This window comes from Diceros bicornis, chromosome 24 (assembly GCF_020826845.1).
Source record: "Diceros bicornis minor isolate mBicDic1 chromosome 24, mDicBic1.mat.cur, whole genome shotgun sequence".
Lineage (NCBI taxonomy): Eukaryota > Metazoa > Chordata > Mammalia > Perissodactyla > Rhinocerotidae > Diceros > Diceros bicornis.
This window is the reverse complement of record NC_080763.1, coordinates 8,497,058-8,506,079: the sequence shown is the minus strand read 5'-3', so window position 1 is coordinate 8,506,079 and position 9,022 is coordinate 8,497,058. Positions and strand designations below refer to the sequence as shown.

Here is a 9,022-nt window from a genome sequence, read left to right as displayed (position 1 = left end):
TGTTCTACTCTGTGTCCACAGGGCTCAAAGCCCCCAGAGCTGACAAGAGACACAAAGGGCACAGCACTTGTCCACAGTGGGACCTGGGCACTGTCTACCCTCACCAGGTGAGTCTGAGGAAAGGTGCTACCACTTCAATGGCTGCATGGCAACTGCCTCATTTTCCCTGTTAAAAGAAACACACAGAAAAAATGTGCACTTTTATTTGCCGTAAAAAATCTCTACAAAGTAGACTAATCACCTTAGAGAGTTCGACTTTGAACCCACTGGGGAAACATACACCATCTGAACTGTGTTGTGGTGAGCCAGCTTTGTCTGAGGGAATCCGGGTGCTCTCCGCTCACCGACGTGGATGAGTCACATCGAGATTCCTCACCCGGTGGGGTTGCTCTAAAGCGGACAGGCGTTGCTTTGAAAGGACCCTGACCCTTAGATTTGGGACCCACCTCACTGAAAGCAAGGACTAAGCATGGACAGGGACAGGGACAGGGAGAGAGTGAAATAACCCGCAGGCTCGCCCCCACAAGGCTGCAGCGCTGCCTGGCACTCAGTTTGTTATCTGCTAAAACAACAGGGTATTGGGCTAGAGAACGTTATCATAAAGAAGAAAGGAGATACCTAATGGTTTCAAAACTAGTGCTGGGGGATAGTCTGAAATTAGGATGAAACTCCCTGTCTAATGACATGCCAACATTTCTGAAAGGACTTCAGGGAAAACTGGGGTGAAGGCCTGTAGGGTGGACACAGCTCCAGCAGCAGCCAGCTCTCCAACACCCATATTAGTCATTCACCCAAAAAAGAACGTCTGAATTCCACTCCTGCCGGCTTCCCCTGCCCTTGGCTCTTTCTCTGGCCTCTCCCTGCCTGCCCCAACTCAAAGAGGCACTTCTCCACCCTCCGTTCCCTCTGCACCTACCCCACACTCCTGGACCACACAAGCCCTTTGTAGAGGCCCAGGCTGCCTGTAAGCCTCCCCTGTCGACTGTCATCTGGCCCTTTCAGCAGCTGGTGGGTTCAGACAGCACACTCCCTTCAAAGATACCTCTCACCTGAGTGATGGGTGCTGCGGAAGACCAGAACACCTGTGAACACAATTCTTTGTAGTTTCACCCAAACCTAATTCAGAAAAATAAAACAAAACCATACTAAACATAACATTTGGGGCCATAATAACTTGAGACAGATATGAAGTTTCTACCATTAGGGACTACAATCGTGAGGAATCAGTAGTATGCAGAAGGCAGTATAGGGTGACTTACACTGACATCCATCTGGAAGCAAAATGGTTTATTAGTGTCAAAAAGTGTGCTGCATACAAATTTTGTGTGTAATTATCAGATACGGACATTAGTTATTGTTATTCAGAGGCCTAATTTTTTGTGACAGCTTCATTTTATTAGAAAAGAATCCTGTTCACCACTAAAACTACTTCCAGCTGGTCAGAGACACCACCAACCCGAAGAGGGACTTGTAATTGAGAGGTGCAAGCACTAGGGCGAGGAATCAAAACATGAGAGTGAGTTTTATTCTAACGACCTTCTGGGCTCTAAACAACCCGCAACCACACTCCTGCTCTCCCAGCCTCATGTTCTGCCGTGCTGCATTTAGCTGGGGAATAGCTAAAGCCATTTTTCCTGATAAATACTGGATGAAAGTTTCAATTGACTTTTTGCTGTCATCCGAAGGTTTTCGTTGAACACATAAGAGAGCCAACATTTAGAGCTGGTTTTGAGGATTTCATCACAAAATGTTACTCTCCCCTCTACCCTCACACGATCAGCTGAGCAGCTTTCAATACTGAATAAAGTAGATGTTGAGTTTAAAGCAATTAAGAGGAAGAAAGATTCATTATTTTTCTTTTGCAATCGGAGGGTATATATTAATTATTTTCATTTCAAAAATCAAATCATGTAATTGAAAACAAAATAAACAAAAATTTCAGTCTTGTATCTGTGAAATAGCCACTGGATTCCTTGAAGGCAAAAAGTGGCTTGGACATCATATTGTTTTATCATTTTCAAATTAACCAGCAACAAATACGTCCCAAATCTGCAAATCTGAAATAAATGCTCTTTGTCAGCCAGACACTGAAACTTGAGACTAATGGACAGAAGGTAGAAAATTATTTAATGGTACAATATGGTTGTAGCCTGAGAAAATACCAAGGAGCCTAAGAAGTCCTTTCAGACACCGATTCGTGGGAAAAAAAATCAGAGCTTCTATGACCCAGCCAAATATCTGCCCCCCAAATTAAGAAGAGCTGACATGCTCCTCCAGGTCATCACCCTGCCTGAAGACTGAGCAGACATCGTTCCAGAGAGACAAGAATCACCTCTTTGTCAAAGCTGCCACAGGAGAGGTCTCAGCTTTCTCCTGAAAGCCATTGAGATGCCTCCAGTCTCCACTGCCATCACCTCCTACCCTTCATCGGGTCAGAATCCCTTTTGCTGTGATTCAAGTGGGTCCCCTCTTGGTTTATCCTTAGTGAAGACAAAGAACAGTTGGTCACCATCTTCTTGCACTAATAATCCGTCATATACTTAAGACTGTATTATGCTCAATTGCAGACTTTTTCTCAATGAATTACCGCCAGTCCTTTAGCATCTCCTCTCAGGCCTAATTCTTTTAGCTCTTTAATCATTCCTATGGCTCTCCTTTGAACAATCTTAATGTCACCCCTCAGGAGGCAGAGTCCAGGCCTGAACACTGTATTACAGTAGTGCACTGACAGTGCTGATTAGAATAAGGTTATGCCGAACTGACCAAGCAGAGATACAGAGAGAAACAAAGACCAGAGATGGAAAGTCCCAACAGACTTTCAGTCTTTGCTTCTAGTCTGTTCCCAAGGTCCCAAGGCACCCCATCTCCTAATCATCAGTTCCTCTCTTTTGCTTAGGTTGGCTCCACTGTTTTCTGATACCTACAAACTGTTTATCACAAATATAACATTTCTGTTTAACAGCTGCTCCCAAACATAGCTGCTTTAAGACTGACAAGCCTCAGGTACAGAGCAAGGCAGAAAGAAGGCCTTAACAGCAAAATGCCAAAGCATTGGCTCTTTGACCCTGTCTGGAGGCCATCCTAGATATTCCTTCTTCCATCTTTGACCCAGCACCACTTAAGCTTCATAACTCTTGCAGATTTGGTACTCCTGGCTAAATCTACCTAGATGACTGATCCATTAGTATCTTAGATAACACCCAACTCAACATTTCCAACTGCACAGCCCTAGCCCCCTCCCCAGCCTTTGCTAGGGTCACAGCCGTCTACTCCAATGCCATCATCTCACAGATGTGGAAACAGAGGCTGAGAGAAATATAAAATACATCTAAATGTATAGCCCTAAAACATCCTTTTCACTTGACTCCTGCCAATCAATCTATGACTTACCCCAGAGTCACTGAATTCCTTAGCAATACCTAAATTAGAGGGAATTTCCTATGCCAATAGTTAGCAGTATTACCTTCAGCAAAGTGTTGTAAGGTTCTCTGGCCCTGTTTCCTCATGTTTCTCGGGGTATTTTGTTTCTCTGAACACCAGGACCTGTGGGCACACAGCCCAGTGGCCAATAGCCTGGACTGCCAAATCACAAGATTCCTCTAGTCTCTGACCTCAGTTCCCCTTTAAAAAGCTACTTATATTAACCCCATGACTGTTAACAGAAGGAACAGCTTCCAGAAAACGTACTTCAGAAAGATTGTCCCCTGGAAACATGAGGCATCTTTCTCACTGTCTTTTCACTTTCCCCTTTTCAAAAAGGGTAAAAATGATCCTTCTTAATATGCAGGATCCTATTTAATATGTGAATCCTACTCAAACTCCTGCTCTCCTAGCTGAAAAACCATTTTTTAGCATTTTAAAATATTTTTATTTCCATACTATGTAAAGGTTGTACCTGCAATTATTTCCCTTCCTTTCTTCCTTTTTTTTCTTCCTTTTCTTTCTTATTTTTCTCAGATTCACATTCTGATCCCCTCTGAATTGATCTCCTCTGAATTCCTCTGTTTTATCCTCATTTACTTCTCCAGCTTACTGTCGGATACCTAGCCTGAGTCCCTGCTATTATGACTACCTTTACCTTTTCCAAATTCCCATTTTAGGGTCCTCTAAGAACTTAACCAGGTTTTCTTTTCATTTAATTCCCTGTCAATCATTAACACTGCCCTGAGCATTACCTTGTATTTCAGTAACTGGTCCTATCAGAGGAGAGCTAATTTGACTTCCTTGGGCGATTTTGCAGCACATATTTTGTATCCTGCTGTTTCTGGTCTCCCTTCTGTAGGCTACTCACATCTGCTGGGACATTACACCTAATCCATTATCCAGAAAATGGAAATAGAAAACGAAGTGGCTTACTGCAGCCCCCATTTCTTTCATAATGTCATAAAAATTTATCACACTTAAAGGCCAATGATCCCTAAGGTCATTTATCCTCAAGAAATAACAAGTTTGTTCTTGTGGAGCAGAATCTATATCAAATGTAGCTCTCATATTATAAGACATGTACCCTTAATGCACAACATCAGGGCAGCCTGCAAGTGCCCAGCAACCATTCAGTGCCCTGTTGGGGCAAAGCCCATTAGAGGGAGGCAGGCAGGCTCTTACCATTCAGAAGTAAGGACCAGTATTCCAGCAATTCACTTCAGCCTCGATGTCAGACGTGGTTTCACAGAGAGATAATGATCCCCTTTCAACAATAGGAAATAACTGAGAAAAGTCATTATGTCACCGTTGAAAATTGTACTCGATTATCTTGCCCTAGCTGTTACTTAATCTGAGTTTTATTTCTAAAGGCTCCTGAGTGGGAAGACTTAAGCGCTGTGCATACCTGGCTCATGAAGTAATTGCTTTCCATGTCCATCAGATATCAGTAGCAGGATGTAAGCAACTGGGGAAGGAGGGTGAGGTAACTGGGGAAGGAGGCAGCAGCTAGAGAAGTCACAAAACTACATCCAGTTTGACAGAGCTCTTATTCTCTAACACCCATCAGAGAAAAGGTGAGGACCCGGCAGATGCGGCCTGTTTACAGAACACCAGCAGGCCTGAGGCGACTTTTCCAGAGCCATCTGCCCCCAAAGAGGTCCTCACCTGGGCTCCAGGCAGCTTCCTGGGGAGCCCCAGGCTACGAGCGATACTGATCCGGCTGATGGCCACCTCTCTAGACAGCCCCACCGGGAGCAACCAGTTGTCCAGGTATTAGATTCAGACTCTCAGCCTCGGGCAACTGTGCAACTAACCTTTTCCGATGACCTTCTTTCAAGCCTTCTGCTCCCACTCAGCTCCTGTGAGTTACCTCTTCTCCTAAATTCCTGATAAAAGGAAGCACTGCAGACAGACATATTTCATATCATCGAAAATCAGTCCTTCCACTTCCTCCCAATAAAATATTACGCAGCCATCTGAAATGAGGCTGTAATTATATTTATTGACAAAAAAAGTTCACAGTAGATCATTAAATTGAAAATGCAGACTATAAAACATTAATCTGGCAGTGTTTTTTTAAATAAATGTTTATGTGACTATATTGTTTTAAAGGCATTAAAAAGTATGTAGAGGCTTACATCAAAACATTAACTGTAGTCCTCTCTGGAGAGTGGAATTACAGTTTTTTTTTTTCTTTTTGCTCACCCTTGTTTCATAATTCTTTGATGAATGTCTACTATATGTATAATTTTTATTTTTATTTATTTTTTTTTTTTGTGAGGAGATCAGCCCTGTGCTAACATCCGCCAATCCTCCTCTTTTTTTGCTGAGGAAGACAGCCCTGGGCTAACATCTGTGCCCATCTTCCTCCACTTTATATGGGACGCCGCCACAGCATGGCTTGCCAAGCAGTGCGTCGGTGCGCGCCCGGGATCCGAACCAGCGAACCCCGGGCCGCCGCAGCGGAGCGCGCGCACTTAACCGCTTGCGCCACCGGGCCGGCCCCTATGTATAATTTTTAAAACAATAAGTTAAGAGAAAGAAATTCAGCCTCTAAATATGTGGAGGAATTTTTTCTCCTTTTTTTCTGTAGGGAATTTGAGACAGCAGTTACAGAACAGGGCACTACAGTTCCCTAACTCTGGGAGAAATCTTCATCAGCCACAAGAGTTCCTTGAGTGTTCTGTGCCCCACAAAGGAACAGAAGAGCCTTATGAAGAAAACTGAGGCCTGGAGAACCACTGATGAAACACAAAAGAACCACAGGAAGCTTGAAGGGGGAAGTCCAAAAACACGGCTTTAAAGATTTGTTTAAAGGAAGTAAAAGTACCCTTTAAATAAAATATATTAATGTTGAAACTATTATTATGACCTTTTCTTGATGATCAAAGGTAGACAGAATTTTAGTCATAACCATCATGATGTATTTTTTGTATTTTTACCACCTCTCCCTAATATAAAACATCTGCTGCCTGGGACTGGTGCCCACCTCTCCCTACCACCCTCCAAGCATCCAGGCCCACCCTCACCCACCACGCCATTCTTAACCATCATCTTTCAGTTAGTCTCTCTGTGCTTCATCTGGTCACCCTGTTTGGTTTCAATAATATAAAAGCTTTATGTAGTTATTTAAAATTTAATGTGTGTATAACTTCACTTCGTAAGAAGATTTAAGTTCACTACCAAGAGACCCTGCTAGTTGTCCCCAGTTCTTTCCTTTTTCCAGGGTAATAGAGTTCCTGATTTTACCTGGGGCACATAGCCACCCATAAGAAAGTCCACATTTCCTAGCCTCCTTGCTGCTAGAATTGACAACGTGACTAAGCTCTGGCCAATGTGACAGAAGTATAAGGACTACATGCAACTCTCAGGAAGTGCTTTTGAAAAGAGGGAGCATGATGGGCCGGCCCTGTGGCCTAGTGGTTAAGTTCAGCGCACTCCACTTTGGTGGCCCGGGTTTGGTTCCCAGGCATGGACCGACACCACTCGTCAGTGGCCATGCTGTGGTGGCAACCCACACACAAAATAGAGGGAGAATGGCACAGATGTTAGCTCAGGGCAAATCTTCCTCAAGCGAAAAAGAGAGGAAGATTGGCAACAGATGTTAGCTCAGGGTGAATCTTCCTCGGCAAAAGAAAAAAAATAGAGAGGCGCATGCTCTTCTTTTCTCCTTTTTCTTGGAAATGTTGATGTGATGGCTGGAGCTCAAGTAGTCAGCTGGGACCCTGAAGTAAAAGTCACATGCCAAGGAATACAGAGCAATAAGACACAAATAAACTGTGCTCTGATGATATTATGAACCTCCCCTAACAGCCTGGACTGCTTTTCTCTAGATTTATTTTATGTAAGAAACTTCCATCCAGTTTAAACCATTGTTATTTTGGGGTTTCTGTCACTCACTGATGAACCTAACTAGTAATAATCCTAACTAGTAAAAACAGTGACTGTATTTTCATCCATTCTACAAATATTTCCTGAGCACCTACTGTGTGCCATGCACAGTCCTGGCCTTGGAAATACAGTAGTCATGCCTTATCCACAGGGGACTCCTTCCAAGACCCCCAGGGGATGCCTGAGACCACAGATAGTACTGAATCCTACACATACTGTTTTTTCCTGTACATTCCTATGTATACTAAAGTTTAATTTATAAATTAAGCACAGTAAGAGATTAACAACAATAACATAATAAAATAGAACAATTATAACAACATACTGTAATAAAAGTTATGTGAATGCGGTCTCTCACTCTCTCAAAATATCTTATTGTATTGGCTGGCTCGGTGGCGCAAACGGTTAAGTGCGTGCGCTCCACTGCGCCGGCCTGGGGTTCGCCGGTTCGGATCCGGGGCACGCACCGACACACTGCTTGGCAAGACATGCTGTGGAGGCGTCACATATAAAGTGGAGGAAGATGGGCATGGATGTTAGCCCAGGGCCAGTCTTCCTCAGCAAAAAAAGAGGAGGATTGGCAGATGTTAGCACAGGGCCGATCTCCTCACAAAAAAATATATATATATATCTTATTGTACTGTACTTACTCCTCTTCTTGTGATAGTCAGTGATAAGATGCCCACGTGATGAGGTGAAGGGAGGTGACTGACATGCGCATTGTGGCCTAGCGTTAGGCTACTACCACCTGACAATGCGATGCATCAGGAGGATCATCTGCTTCCAGACCATGGCTGACAGCGGGTAACTGAAACTGCAGCAAGCGAAACCACGGATGAAGGGGGACTACTGCAGCGCAGTGAACAAGGCAGGCAGGTCCCTCTCCACTCTTCCCCTCTTGAGCCTACATTCCAGCTCAACATCCACACAGCTCCTAACACAGTGCTATACATCTAGTAGGTGCTGAAGTATTTGATGACCAAGTCAGCAACGAGCCCTCCTGTTTATCTTTTGGTTTAAAACTGGTATTGTGTTCATAAGTCTGAGAATTTTCAAACAAATAATGCTCAAAGAAAAAAAATCACAACTGCTTTTTAAAAGAAAGAATATTATTTAACCAACCTTTCCTGTTACCATATTCCCACTCCTCCAAAAATTGGGTAAACACATTCACAAAGCCTATTGTTGCCTTTTAAATTATAATAAAAATGATGGTGCCATGATGACAACTCAAAATATGCATTGTAGACATATATGGGTATGTTACACATACCCCTCTATGCCTCTCTTTCCTTATCCATAATAGGGATATGTATAGGACTGTCGTGAGAATTAAATGAGATAATGTCTCAGAAATGGTTAATAAACATTAGCTATATTCAGCTGACAACAAATATTAACAGCTTTAAAAATAGTCATAGTCTTTAATCCAGTAATTCCATTTCTGGGATTCTATCCTAAGAAAATAATCCTAAGTATGAGGGAAAATTTTACAAAAAAAATGCTCATCCCAGAGTCATTTATAATGGGCACAAACCAGAGATTGTGACCTTTCCCTGCCACCTTGACTTCCATCCAAAGTCTAGCTGAGGCCTAGCACTCTGGCCCAAGCCAAGATCTCTAAGCCCAGGACTAGCTGGGAAGATGCAGACAGGGTTGGGAAGAGGCAGAGAAGAATGGAGAACTTAAGCCCAACTTCCTGGCAAGG

At 43.3% G+C, this 9,022-nt stretch overlaps 1 long non-coding RNA gene across 1 annotated transcript; it reads left to right on the top strand.

The window, feature by feature from the left end:
* The first annotated feature begins 4,949 nt into the window (after positions 1 to 4,949).
* On the top strand, positions 4,950 to 6,286 carry LOC131421248 (uncharacterized). Its single transcript, XR_009223777.1, has 2 exons — positions 4,950 to 5,193; positions 6,017 to 6,286. It is a non-coding gene; the product is annotated as an uncharacterized LOC131421248 (long non-coding RNA).
* The last annotated feature ends 2,736 nt before the right edge of the window (positions 6,287 to 9,022 follow it).